Below are 12,239 nucleotides of genomic sequence, written 5' to 3'. Positions count from 1 at the left end.
CTTATGGTTTGGGGTGCAATTGTAAATGGATCGACTCCTTAATTTCTCTTTCTTCTCTTGCTGTTGGTGTATAGAAGTATAACTGATTTCTGTGCATTGATTTTATATCCTGACACTTTACTGAATTCCTATATGAGTTCTAGAAGTTTTGGAGTGGAGTCTTTTGGGTTTTCTACATAAACTGTCATATCATCTGCAAAGAGTGAGAGTTTGACTTCTTTGCCTATTTGGATGCCTTTTATTTCTTTTTGTTTTCTGAATGCTGAGACTAGGACTCTGTTGAATAGGAATGGTGATAGTGGACATCCCTGCTGTGTTCCTGACCTAAAGGAAAAAGCTCTCAATTTTTCCCCATTGAGAATGATATTCACTGTGGGTTTTTCATAGATGGCTTTGATGTTATTGAGGTATATACCCTCTATTCCTACACTTTGAAGAGTTTTGATCAAGAAAGGATGCTGTACTTTGTCAAATGCTTTTTCAGCATCTGTTGAGAGTATCATATGGCTCTTGTTCTTTCTTTTATTAATGTATTGCATTACATTGATTGATTTGCAGATGTTGAACCAACCTTGCAGCCCAGGAACAAATCCCATTTGGTTGTGGTGAATAATCCTTTTATTTTTTTTTTAAAGATTTTATTTATTTATTTGACAGACAGATCACAAGTAGGCAGAGAGGCAGGCAGAGAGAGGGGGAAGCAGGCTCCCTGCGGAGTAGAGAACCCGATGTGGGGCTCGATCCCAGGACCCTGGGATCATGACCTGAGCTGAAGGCAGAGGCTTAACCCACTGAGCCACCCAGGTGCCCCAATCCTTTTATTTTTTCTTAAAGATTTTATTTATTTATTTGAGATAGAGGGAGATCATGAGAGGGGGAAGGTCAGAGGGGGAAGCAGACCCCCTGCTGAGCAGGGAGCCTGATGCAGAGTTCGATCCCAAGACTTCAGGATCATGATCTGAACTGAAGGCAGTTGCTCAAGCAACTGAGCCACCCAGGTGTTCAGTGAATAATCCTTTTAATGTACTGTTGCATCCTACTGGCTAGTATTTTGGTGAGAATTTTCACACCTGTGTTCATCAAGGATATTGGTCTGTAATTCTCCTTTTTGATGGGGTCTTTTTCTGGTTTTGATGGGGTCTTTGGTAATGCTGGCCTCATAAAATGAGTTTGGAAGTTTTCCTTCCATTTCCATTTTTGGGAACAGTTTCTGGAGAATAGGTATTGGTTCTTCTTTAAATGTTTGGTAGAATTACCCTGGGAAGCCGTCTGTCCCTGGGCTCTTGTTTGTTGGGAGATTTTTGATGACTGCTTCAATCTCCTTAACTGATTATGGGTCTGTTCAGGTTTTCTATTTCTTCCTGGTTCAGCTTTGGTAGTTATATGTCTCTAGGAATGCATCCATTTCTTCTAGATTGTCAAATTTGCTGGCGTATAGTTGCTCATAATACATTCTTATAATTGTTTGTATCTCTTTGGTGTTGGTTGTGATCTCTCCTCTTTCATTCATTATTTATTTATTTGGGTCCTTTCTCTTTTCTTTTTGATAAGTCTGGACAGGGGTTTATCAATCCTATTAATTCTTTCAAAGAACCAGCTCCTAGTTTCGTTGATTTGTTCTACTGTTTTTTTGGTTTCTATTTCATTGATTTCTGCTCTGATCTTTATTATTTCTCTTCTCCTGCTGGATTTAGGCTTCATTTGCTGTTCTTTCTCCAGCTCCTTTAGGTATAGGGTTAGGTTGCGTACTTGAGATCTTTCTTGTTTCTTGAGAAAGGCTTGTATTGCTGTATACTTTCCTCTGAGGACCGCCTTTGCTGTGTCCCAAAGATTTTGAACAGTTGTGTTTTCATTTTCATTTGTTTCCATGAATTTTTTCAATTCTTCTTTAATTTCCTGGTTGACCTATTCATTCTTCAGTAGGATGCTCTTTAGCCTCCATGTATTTGAGCTCTTTCCAACTATCCTCTTGTGATTGAGTTCTAGTTTCAAAGCATTGTGGTCTGAAAATATGCAGGGAATGGTCCCCATCTTTTGGTGCTGGCTGAGACCTGATTTGTGACCCAGAATGTGATCTATTCTGGAGAATGTACCATGTTCACTAGAGAAGAATGTGTATTCTGTTGCTTTGGGATGGAATGTTCTGAATATATCTGTGATGTCCATCTGGTCCACTGTGTCATTTAAAGCCTTTATTTCCTTGTTGATCTTTTGCTTGGATGATCTGTCCATTTCAGTGATGAGGGTATTAAAGTCCCCTGCTATTATTGTATTATTGTTGATGTTTTTCTTTGATTTTGTTATTAATTGGTTTATATAATTGGCTGCTCCCATGTTAGGGGCATAAATATTAGAAATTGTTAGATCTTCTTGTTGGACAGACTCTTTGAGTATGATATAGTGTCCTTCCTTATCTCTTATTATAGTCTTTAGCTTAAAATCTAATTTATCTGATATAAGGATTGGCACCCCTACTTTCTTTTGATGTCCATGAGCATGGTAAATTATTTTCCACCCCTCACTTTAAATCTGGAGGTGTCTTTGGGTCTAAAATGCATTTCTTGTGGATGGCATATCGATGGGTCTTGTTTTTTTCAATCCATTCTGATACCCTGTGTCTTTGATTGGGGCCTTCAGCCCATTTACATTCAGGGTAACTATTGAAAGATATGAATTTAGTGCCATTGTATTGCCTGTTACTGTATATTGTCTCTGTTTCTTTCTGATCTACTACTTTTAGGGTCTCTCTTTGCTTAGAGGACCCCTTTGAATATTTCCTGTAGAGCTGGTTTGGTGTTTGCAAATTCTTTCAGTTTTTGTTTGTCCTGGACGCACTTTATTTCTTCTTCTATTTTCAATGACAGCCTATCTGGATATAGTATTCTTGGCTGCATATTTTTCTCATTTAGTGCTCTGAATATATCATGCCAGTCCTTTCTGGCCTGCCGGGTCTCCATGGGTAGGTCTGCTGCCAATCTAATATTTCTACCATTGCATGTTACAGACTTCTTGTCCCGAGCTGCTTTCAGGATTTTGTCTTTTTCACTGAGACTTGTAAGTTTTACTATTAGATGATGGGGTATGGACCTAGTTTAACTGATTTTGAGGGGATCCTCTGTGCCTCCTGGATTTTGATGCTTGTTCCCTTTGGCAAATTAGGGAAATTCTCTGCTATAATTTGCTCCAATATACCTTTTTTTCCCTCTCTCTCTTTCTTCTTCTTCTGGGTTCCCAATTATTCGAATATTGTTTCATCTTATGATATCACTTGTCTCTCAAATTCTGCCCTTGTGGTCCAGTAGTTGTTTATCTCCATATTTCTCTGCTTCTTTATTCTCCATCATTTGGTCTTCTATATCACTAATTCTGTCTTCTGCCTCATTTATCCTAGCAGTAAGAGCCTCCATTTTTTTTATTGCACCTCATTAATAGCTTTTCTGATTTCAACTTCATTAGATTTTTGTTCTTTTATTTCTCCAGAAAGGGATTCTCTGATACCTTCCTTGCTTTATATAAGCCCAGCTAGCACCTTGATAATCATCATTTTGAACTCTTGTTCTGACATTTTACTAGTGTCCGTATTGATTAGGTCCCTAGCTGTTGGTACTGCCTCTTGTTCTTTTCTTTTGTGGTGAGTTTTTCCCACCTTGTCATTTTATCTAGATAAGAATAGATGAATGAGAGAACAAAATACTAACAGGGTAGCAATGACCCCGGAAAAAATATATACTAACCAAATTAGAAGAGATCCTATATCAGTGGGAGAAGAAAAGGGAAAAAAAGAAAAAAGAAAAAAAATATATCGATTAGACTTGTGAATAGAATAGAGCCACACACTTGATTTTGGGTGTATTTTGGTCTGTTAGAAGAAACTACTTCCCAAAATTTTAAAGAAAGAAAAACATATATAAACAATAATAAGGGTAAACATGATGAATGGATGGAATATGACTGTGAAGATGAAAAGTAAGAAAATTTTAAAAAAGGAATTGATAAGCTCCGAAGTTGGTTGAGGCAAAAAAAGAGGGAACGAATGTGATCTGGCTGGAGACTAGAAAAACTATGAGCTAGATTTAGGATATATTTTGATCTAGGAGAAGACATTGTATCCCAAAATTTTAAAGGAAAAAAACCTACAATCTAGGAGAAGACATTGTATCCCAAAATTTTAAAGGAAAAAAACCTACATGTATGGAAGAAATAAGGTTAAATACAATGATGGGATAAAATATGACTATAACAATGAAAATTTCAAAAGATTTTTTAAAAAGTACCGATAAGATAAAATAGTTGAAAAAATTAGGAAAGAGGAAAAAAAAATCTAAAAACAGAATAAGAAAAAAAAAGTTTAAAAATTTAATTTTAAAAACCAAAGGATCATCGGAAAAAATACTGTGAATTCTATGTGTTGCTTTCCTCTAGCTCTGGAGTTCCGTTGTTCTCATTGTCTGGTGTTGGGCTTGGCTGGATGTTCTTATTAATTTGGGGGAGAGGCCTGTTGCCATGATTCTCAAATGTCTTTGAGGCAGAATTACACCACCCTTGCCAGCGGCCAGGCTAAGTAATCTGCTGGGGTTTGCTCTCGAGAGCTTTTGCTCCCTGAACGCTTTCAGTAGAGCTCTGGAGGACAGAATGAAAATGGTGGCCTCACAATCTCCAATCCCATAGGAACTGAGAGCTCAGGGCCCCACTCCTCAGTGTGCCCTGGGAGAAAAGCAGTCAGTCTCTCCCGTCTCTGGGTCTCTTACTGCACTCCGAGCTCACCTGGCCTGTGACCAAGCATTTCTGTTTCTGGTGCACGGCCCCTATTTGGAGTGTCCAAACCCAGCAGATTCTGCTGCGCATTCCTGCACCAGTCCTCCCAGAGCAGGGTGAGTCTTCCTAGATCTACATCTTGTGGGGTCCCTGCCCGACGAGCAGTGGTCCAACTGTGCCTTGGATCCTGGTCTAAGGTAAGCCCGAGCTGAGAGCCCCGTCCTTAGCTCTGACTCTGAGGCAGGCTTCCCTGCTCTGATACCTGGGAGCTCTGCCACACTTGGACACCCCTGGTCTTTTTGTGACCCCGTGGGTCCTGAGACCATACTGTCCCCATGAGTGCTCCATCCCCACTTAGCCTTTGGAGTGATGTCCCTCAGTGGCGCAGACTTCTCAAAGTCCTGATTTTGTGCTTCACTGCTCTACTACTTGCTGGGCGCCGGCCCCTCCCCCTGCAATTTATCTTCCTGTTTGTTGCCTCAGATTCATGTCTCCACACATCCTACCTTCTGGAAACTGGTTGATTTTCTGTTCCTAGAATTGCTGCTCCTCTCTTTGATCTCCTGTTGAGTTTGTAGCTGTTCAGAAGGGTTTGATAACTATCCAGCTGATCTCCTGGAACCTGATGATATTTAGGTCTCCTACTCCTCTGCCATCTTGCTCCTCTTTGACTTTTTGTTTTAAAGTATTTTAAAACTTACAGAAAACCTCATGAAGAGGTTTTTTTCACATTCATCAGTTTTTTTAAACATTTTACCCTGTTTGCCCTCTCTTTCTCTTTATGTTTATGTATATGTACACATATGTGTACATATGTTTCGATATAGACTCACATACACACTCATAAGTTACGTAGAAATGATTATACAAATTATATACATATTATTATTCTTTTTCTGAACCATTTAAGTATGGATTACATACATTATGCCTCTTTACCCCTTAATGTTCATAATTGGTATTTTCTAAGAAAAAGGATACTCTTTTAAGCCAACACAGTACAGTTATAAATTTCAGAAACTTAACATTGATATAGTAATTTAATCTATGATCCATATTCCAATTTTTTCTGTTATGGTCCAAATTTCTTCCATTCCATTCCCACGCATTTCTTCCTTGCCTTCCCCATTCCATATTTATTCTGACCCTTCCATTGAGAGAACCCTGTCTGTCCACAACATCACACTTTTACTCATCAGCTCAACCCTGTACTGCCTATAAAATAATTCTCGAATTGCTCTACCATATGAAAACAAACCCACTAGGGAGAGTTCAGGGTTTGTTTGAGGGTGTGTAAGTCATAATTTCGCACTCAAAAGTTACTCATATTGGTTCTCCACCCTCCCCCAGTGTCCTTATGTTATTCATTTGAGATAAGATTAGTTCCTCTCTTCCTGTTCGCATTCAGTTTATTTTTCTTCATCCTCCCTGATTGTATTTTCTTGACATACTTTAATGTGCTTCCAGGACTTAAAATAGAAAGATGTACTCAGAACAGTGTCCTCTGTCCCCCCACCTCCTTCTGCTCTATTCTCCCTGCCAACCACTTGTGCCCACTTGTTTTTGCAGAACCAGTTTCATCATCTTCTGGTTTATTCATCCTGTGTTTCTTTCTGAAAAAAAAAATCAGATTTATCTCTTTCCCTTTTTTCCTTACACTAAATGTAAAGCACTTTTGCACCTTGTCTCTCTCCACATGAAGATATAGTTTGGAAACCACTCCCTATTAGCTCATAGAGACAGTGACCATTCTTTTTTATGGCTGCATAGTATTCCATCGTATAGATGCACCCTAGTTTATGTCCCTAACCCACTCTTGGATATTTAGATAGCTTCCAATATTTTGCAATTGCAAAGAGTGCTGTAGGGTGTCATCGTAGGCGCATATATTTTTTTGTACTGTTAGAGGTTTATGTTGATGTCAATTTCTAGGATTGGATTGCAGGCTTGAGACTAAGCACATAAACAGCTTTGTCACATGTTGCCAAATTCCCTTCCATTGCTATTATGCCATTTTGCCTTCCACCCACAATTAAGAGAATGCCCGACTCTCCACATCCTCTCTGGCAGAGTGTAGTGTCAGGATTTTGAACTTTTGCCAAGCAGGTGGGTGAGAAATGGTATCTCAATATAATTTTAATTCTTAGTCCACAATTTTGAGTTTTAGTTTACATTATTGAAGAAAGTTGGGGTTTTATGTTTAAGCACTATTTTCATGTAATATTTGTGGGTTCCTGCCCATATCTTCTGTCCACTCTTTGTTAAAGGAGCAATCTGGGGCTTTTTGACTCATTTTTAAAACTTCTTACAATTTGGCCATCTTGGTCTTTTATCTGTGATACGCAAATATTTTTCTCCTATTTGCCATTTTTCTTCTCATTTGGTCTTTACCTTACCCTCACCCTTGTTTTTTTTTTTCCTTCTGTTTTTGTTTGAGAATTTCTTGTTTATTTTCAATAAATGTGGTTTTTTTTTCCTTGCCTCTGTCACTTTGAGCATTGAAACATTCCTGTTTTAAAGTACTTGTCAGATTATTCCATGATACTCATGTTATCTTCTTTGGAGTAATTCATGTCACAAGTGTTGATTTTGTTGGCTAGGTCTCTAAGTGTTAGATGTCTTCAGGTTTTGGAATTTTGGTGTTCAGGGTCATATTAAGAGGTAAATTTGTGTTTTGATTTTCTCCGCTTCCACCCCCACACCCCAACGATAGTTTGTGTTTGCCTCCACCTGGCTCGGAGCGCCCCAAAACCTATGGCCATGGACAGCTAGTGGTTTTCTTATTGTTGGCATGCCTTCACAGAGGGGGCCTTGGACCACCCCCTGGGGTCAAGCCCTGGGCCGGGGGTCCCCTTTCTCGAGTTGTATGGGACATTGGTCTTTCCCGCCCTTGTATGTGCCTCCTGCCCAGCACTCCCAGTCCCCATCCCCACGTAGTGCTTTGTGTCGACATTCTGCCTTTCACGCACAGAGATGATTATCTTGTTTGTGAGCCTGGTATTTATTGACCACTTCCGCATGTTTGGAGCAAAGGAGCTATGTCACAAAGGAGCGTGATTTTATGGAACCTTCTTAACGTCAAAAACTCCTTTGTATTTACTCCGAAGGAAGGAATGTGGGAAGGTTTGAAGGGAAAAAAAGGAAGGAAACTATCCTGTGCCCCAGGAATGCAGCTGCCATCACTTCCTTTACTTGGCAACAATCGTGTGAGGCAGGAATGTTTTTTTCCCAGGCCGCACGTGGGTAATGGGGACACAGAGTATGGGTGAGTGAGCCGCCCAGCCTTGCAGCTCATGGGAGGGAGTGTGGGGAGCTAAAGGCTGGCCCCTTGTTGGGTTTCCCCCTGATTTATGGACTCATGGGGCGGTCTGTCCCCTCTGTGCCTGGAATACCACATCCTGGCCTGGGTCTGTGCCTCAGGCTTAGAGGCTCACCAGTTAATTCCTTTTTTTTTTTTTTTTTTTTTGGAATGACTTGGGGTCCTTCAGCTAACTTTTGTGAAGTGCCTGAGATGAGCCAGGTGCTTGCTAATCTCCTACTGGTTCTTTAACTGAACTCAAAACAACCCTGAAAAGCAGATCCTGTTAGTCTCATTTTCTCATCAAGGAGATAAATGCTCAGGAGCTCATGTGGGTTCCCAGCTTCTCCCAGTTAGCAAACACAGGGCTGGGACTTCCACACTGTCTGGCGGAAAAGCCTTCAGCTTCCATGCTTCCAGCATGTTCTGTTTCCCGTGGTATCTTCCCAGTCAACCTGCCACAGTTTCAGGAAGCATGATGCCACAGCAGGGGAGAGGCCTCAAGGGCAGCTCGGTGTGAGGCCAGCACCTGACGGTTTCTGGGGGGCGGCTTTGCTCAGCATCTCCTGGGGCATCTCCTAACAGGGCCCATGTTAACCACTTAGGTTCAGATGTGAATTTGGGCCCTCAGGACGGCTCCTCTTTTGGGCCCAAAGATGGTGCTTCCAAGTCACCATCAGAGATGTCAGCCCTGTGTCCTGACAGAGAACAAACAGGTCTGTTTCCCTCAGGTAGTTTTGTGGTTTATTTGGCCACATGGTTCGGTGAGGGCTGCTTTATCCTGTGCTCGTGAAGAAAGCCCACGGGCTTTGAATTCAGAGACCCTTGTCCCCATTACTCTCTATCACGTCACTCAGTATTTTCCCATCTGTCCCAATTTTAGGTAATAGTTCACTCGTTGACTTTTCACCTCCCCGACCTGAGTCCCCAAAGTCTGAGTGCAGGGACCTCTGTTCTCTCATTTTTTTTTGCATCTCTGTCATCTAGCCTCCAGCCAGCCTATAGGAGGTGAAAAACAATCAGATTTTAGATGAATAAATAAAATGAGGGAGAGCTGACTCCAGCCCTGGCTCCACCATTTGAAATCTCTGTGACTTCCAGCCATTTATTCACTTTTCCTTACCTGCAAAATAGACAAAGAACAGCAGTTTTGTAGGACTGTTGAGACATTTGTAGACGACCCATAGAACTCACAAAAGTTCAGCCTCCCGTCCTTCTCTCTCATATAATTGTTAATTAGTGCCTTGACCTGGCTGGGGGCGTTGGGGCGGGAGGATTTTGATCAGAACTTTCCCACACCTGGAAGGCGCTGACGTGCCCAAGCCCCGAGCTTTTGTCCTTTCCCAGGCGGGAGCCAGCGGCCTCCGAGAGCAGCTGCTAGAATGCGCTAACCTCTGCCAGCAAGGCCGTGGCACGGATCTGCCCCGGCTGCTGCAGAAACCCTGGCCAGCTCCAATTAGGAAGCTCTTCCGTGGAGCCGAAGGTTTTGAGGTTAACCCTGAAGAAACAGCTCCCTCTACACCAGCCTTCTAATTAAATGCTCGCGTTTACTTTCTGGAGTTCATTGAATCATTTTACCCGCATCGTGGGGCTTGACAAAGCCCAGTTGCTTTGAGTAATGGAAAAGTACAAAATGAGGAGACTTCAGGGAAGCCGTCCAATGACACAAGCCCTGCTGCTTCTGTCCCCACCTGGGTGGGGACCCCGCGTGCAGGAGGAGGGGCCTGACAGGGAATCATTTCCTGATCCCTGCCTTGGACTTGGTTCTTGATACCCTGAAACCCACGATGCGGAGTAAGGATTTCAGTCTACCCACAGGGTGACTCAAGGCTCTGGGGGCCACAGAATGATTCCTGGGAATTCCTGGGAACTTCTTGGTGCCCAGGTACTATGCTGGGCTGTATTGTGTGTGACAGTGGTGCTACCCTTAAGGTACTGACAGTATTGTTGGGAGACAGGGTTCATACAGAAAATATTGCCAGAATACCTTTGTGCTGATCCAGGCAATAATGATTATAAAGCGAGTAGGCCCCATCATTCATTCATTGCTTACTGTGTTCTAGGTCCTTTAAATACGTTCTCTTTCTTCATACTCCTAACCTTCTCTCAGAGGATCAGCTAACACAGTCATTTCCCTAAGCAGGGGGCAGGTTGGGCTTCAGGGGACCAGCTTCTGGTTGGGTTCCAGCATCCCCACCAGAAACTAAAGGAGAGGCTCTAACAGGTAGGAAGTCCCTCTCTGGGTTTCCTTGTACCCCCACCTCCTACCTCCCAGCAGCTCCATCCTGCATGGGGCGGTCACCTACCATCCCCAGCAGCAATGGGACCCTCAACAAGATCTTCAGACCTTCACCAGCTTTTAAGCAGAGGACACACCTGGGCATCAGGGAGGCGCCAGGTGATGGATGACCCCTGATTTGTCTGGACCCTGGGTCTCAGAGCCTGGTTGCTGAAGCAGTAGCAGCAGTTTGGAGTGGAGCCCAGCAGGTGGATTTTTAACAGTCTGCAGATGATCCTAATGCACATTCAAGTATAAGAACCACTGGTCCGCGTTTTCAAACCTGCCTGCATGTCGGAATGGCCTGAGGACTGTTTTGTGGGGTTTTAAAAAATTATGATGATGAACTTAATTTTAAAGTAAAATAAGCTTCACTTTTGGAAACAATTTTAGACTTACAGCAATATTGGGGAGGTAATGCAGAGAGTTTCTCTGTGGGCCCCACTCAGCTCCCTCCCATTATTAACATCTTACATAAGAGCGGTGAATTTGCTACAGTTGATGATGGGTCCTGATACACTGTCATTAACCAAAGTCCTTACTTTATTCAGGTTTCCTTAGTTTTGCTTAATGTCTGTTCCAGAATCCCATCTAGGATCTCACATTACAGTGAGTTGTTGTGTCTCCTTAGACTCCTTTGAGTTGTGCTGTTTCTCTGACTTTCCTGGTTTTTGATGACCTTGACCATTTTGAAATGTACTGATGAAGTATTTTGTAGAGTGCCCCTCAATTTGGATTTGTTTCATCTTTTTTGCATGCCTAGAAATGGGGTTGTAGGTTTTTGGAAGACCACGTGTTGTGTTGAGGACATATGCCATCACCGTGAGTCATTACTGTGGATGTTGGTCTCCGTCACCTGGTTGAGGGGACTTTGCCTTCTCCATCTACCCCAGTCAGGTTTCTCTGCAGGCCAGTTACAACCCCTGCCCCCCAACCTTCCATGCTGTGCTGTGCGGAAGGAAGTCACCAGCTCAGGCCACACTTAACGACTGGGGCTCTGCCTCCCTGTGGGCAGGGAATCTACAGAAACTGTTTGGAATTCTTCTATGTGGGAGATCTGTGTCTTCTTGCCCATTTATTTATTTATGAATTTGATCACTTACTGACATCGGTATGGACTCACGGGTACTGATTTTATGCTTCAGTTATAATGCAATTCCAGTCTGTAGTGTTATCCACGTTGGTCAACCTTTGACCATCGGGAGCTCTTTCAGTTGGCTCCTCTGTCCTTTTGACATGTGTCTTCACTGCAGAGATTTTTTTTTTTAACTACTTCCTTCCTTTCCACCACCACAAGCTTATCTTGTTTGTTTCCTGCCTCAGGCCTGGAATCTGCCGTTTCTTCAGGGAATCCTGGTTCCCTTTCCTGAGAGTGGTATCAGAAACCCACACCTGGGCCCTCGGTATGCTCGCTGCTATTGGGGTGTCAGTGGTTCTGGGTCCTCTCAGCTGACAGGTGGAGGAAATACATGCATGTATAGTGCCCTGTGTACACACACGTACCTGTAATTGTGTCCGAATGTAACTGTTTCTATCTGTGTTACAGATTCATGAGGTCATCCTGGTATCTTCCAGTGTGGACCCACTGCCACATGGATCTTTCTGGCCCCCTCCCCTTGCTTTATCTGTAAAGCCCTGCTCCACTGGTGAGAAGCATTGCTCCTGCCATCTGCCTTCCATTCCTTTAACCGTTCAGTTCTGGCACACGTGGATAATGGTGTCAGAATCGGAATTCTCACCCCCATCTATGGGAATCGGATCCACCAGCTGGAGCACAGGGTTTCTCCGTGGACTCTCTTGCCTTTAGTTTTACAAACTCCTCCAGTCATTCCTGGAGTTTCTCAGGTGCCGAGGGCCTCCCACCCTCTTTGGTGAGGATGTTTCACACGTTGGTCCTATAGTTTGATT

At 42.8% G+C, this 12,239-nt stretch overlaps 1 protein-coding gene across 1 annotated transcript in view; it reads left to right on the top strand.

The window, feature by feature from the left end:
• LOC111152923 (chromodomain Y like 2) overlaps positions 1–12,239 on the top strand; it is a 157,736-nt gene that overhangs the window by 121,924 nt on the left and 23,573 nt on the right. The window lies entirely within an intron of this gene.

The sequence above is a fragment of the Enhydra lutris genome, unplaced genomic scaffold, assembly GCF_002288905.1.
Source record: "Enhydra lutris kenyoni isolate GAN:26980312 unplaced genomic scaffold, ASM228890v2 scaffoldscaffold30, whole genome shotgun sequence".
Classification (NCBI taxonomy): domain Eukaryota; kingdom Metazoa; phylum Chordata; class Mammalia; order Carnivora; family Mustelidae; genus Enhydra; species Enhydra lutris.
The sequence above is the reverse complement of the archived record's forward strand: the minus strand, read 5'-3'. Positions and strand labels throughout refer to the sequence as shown.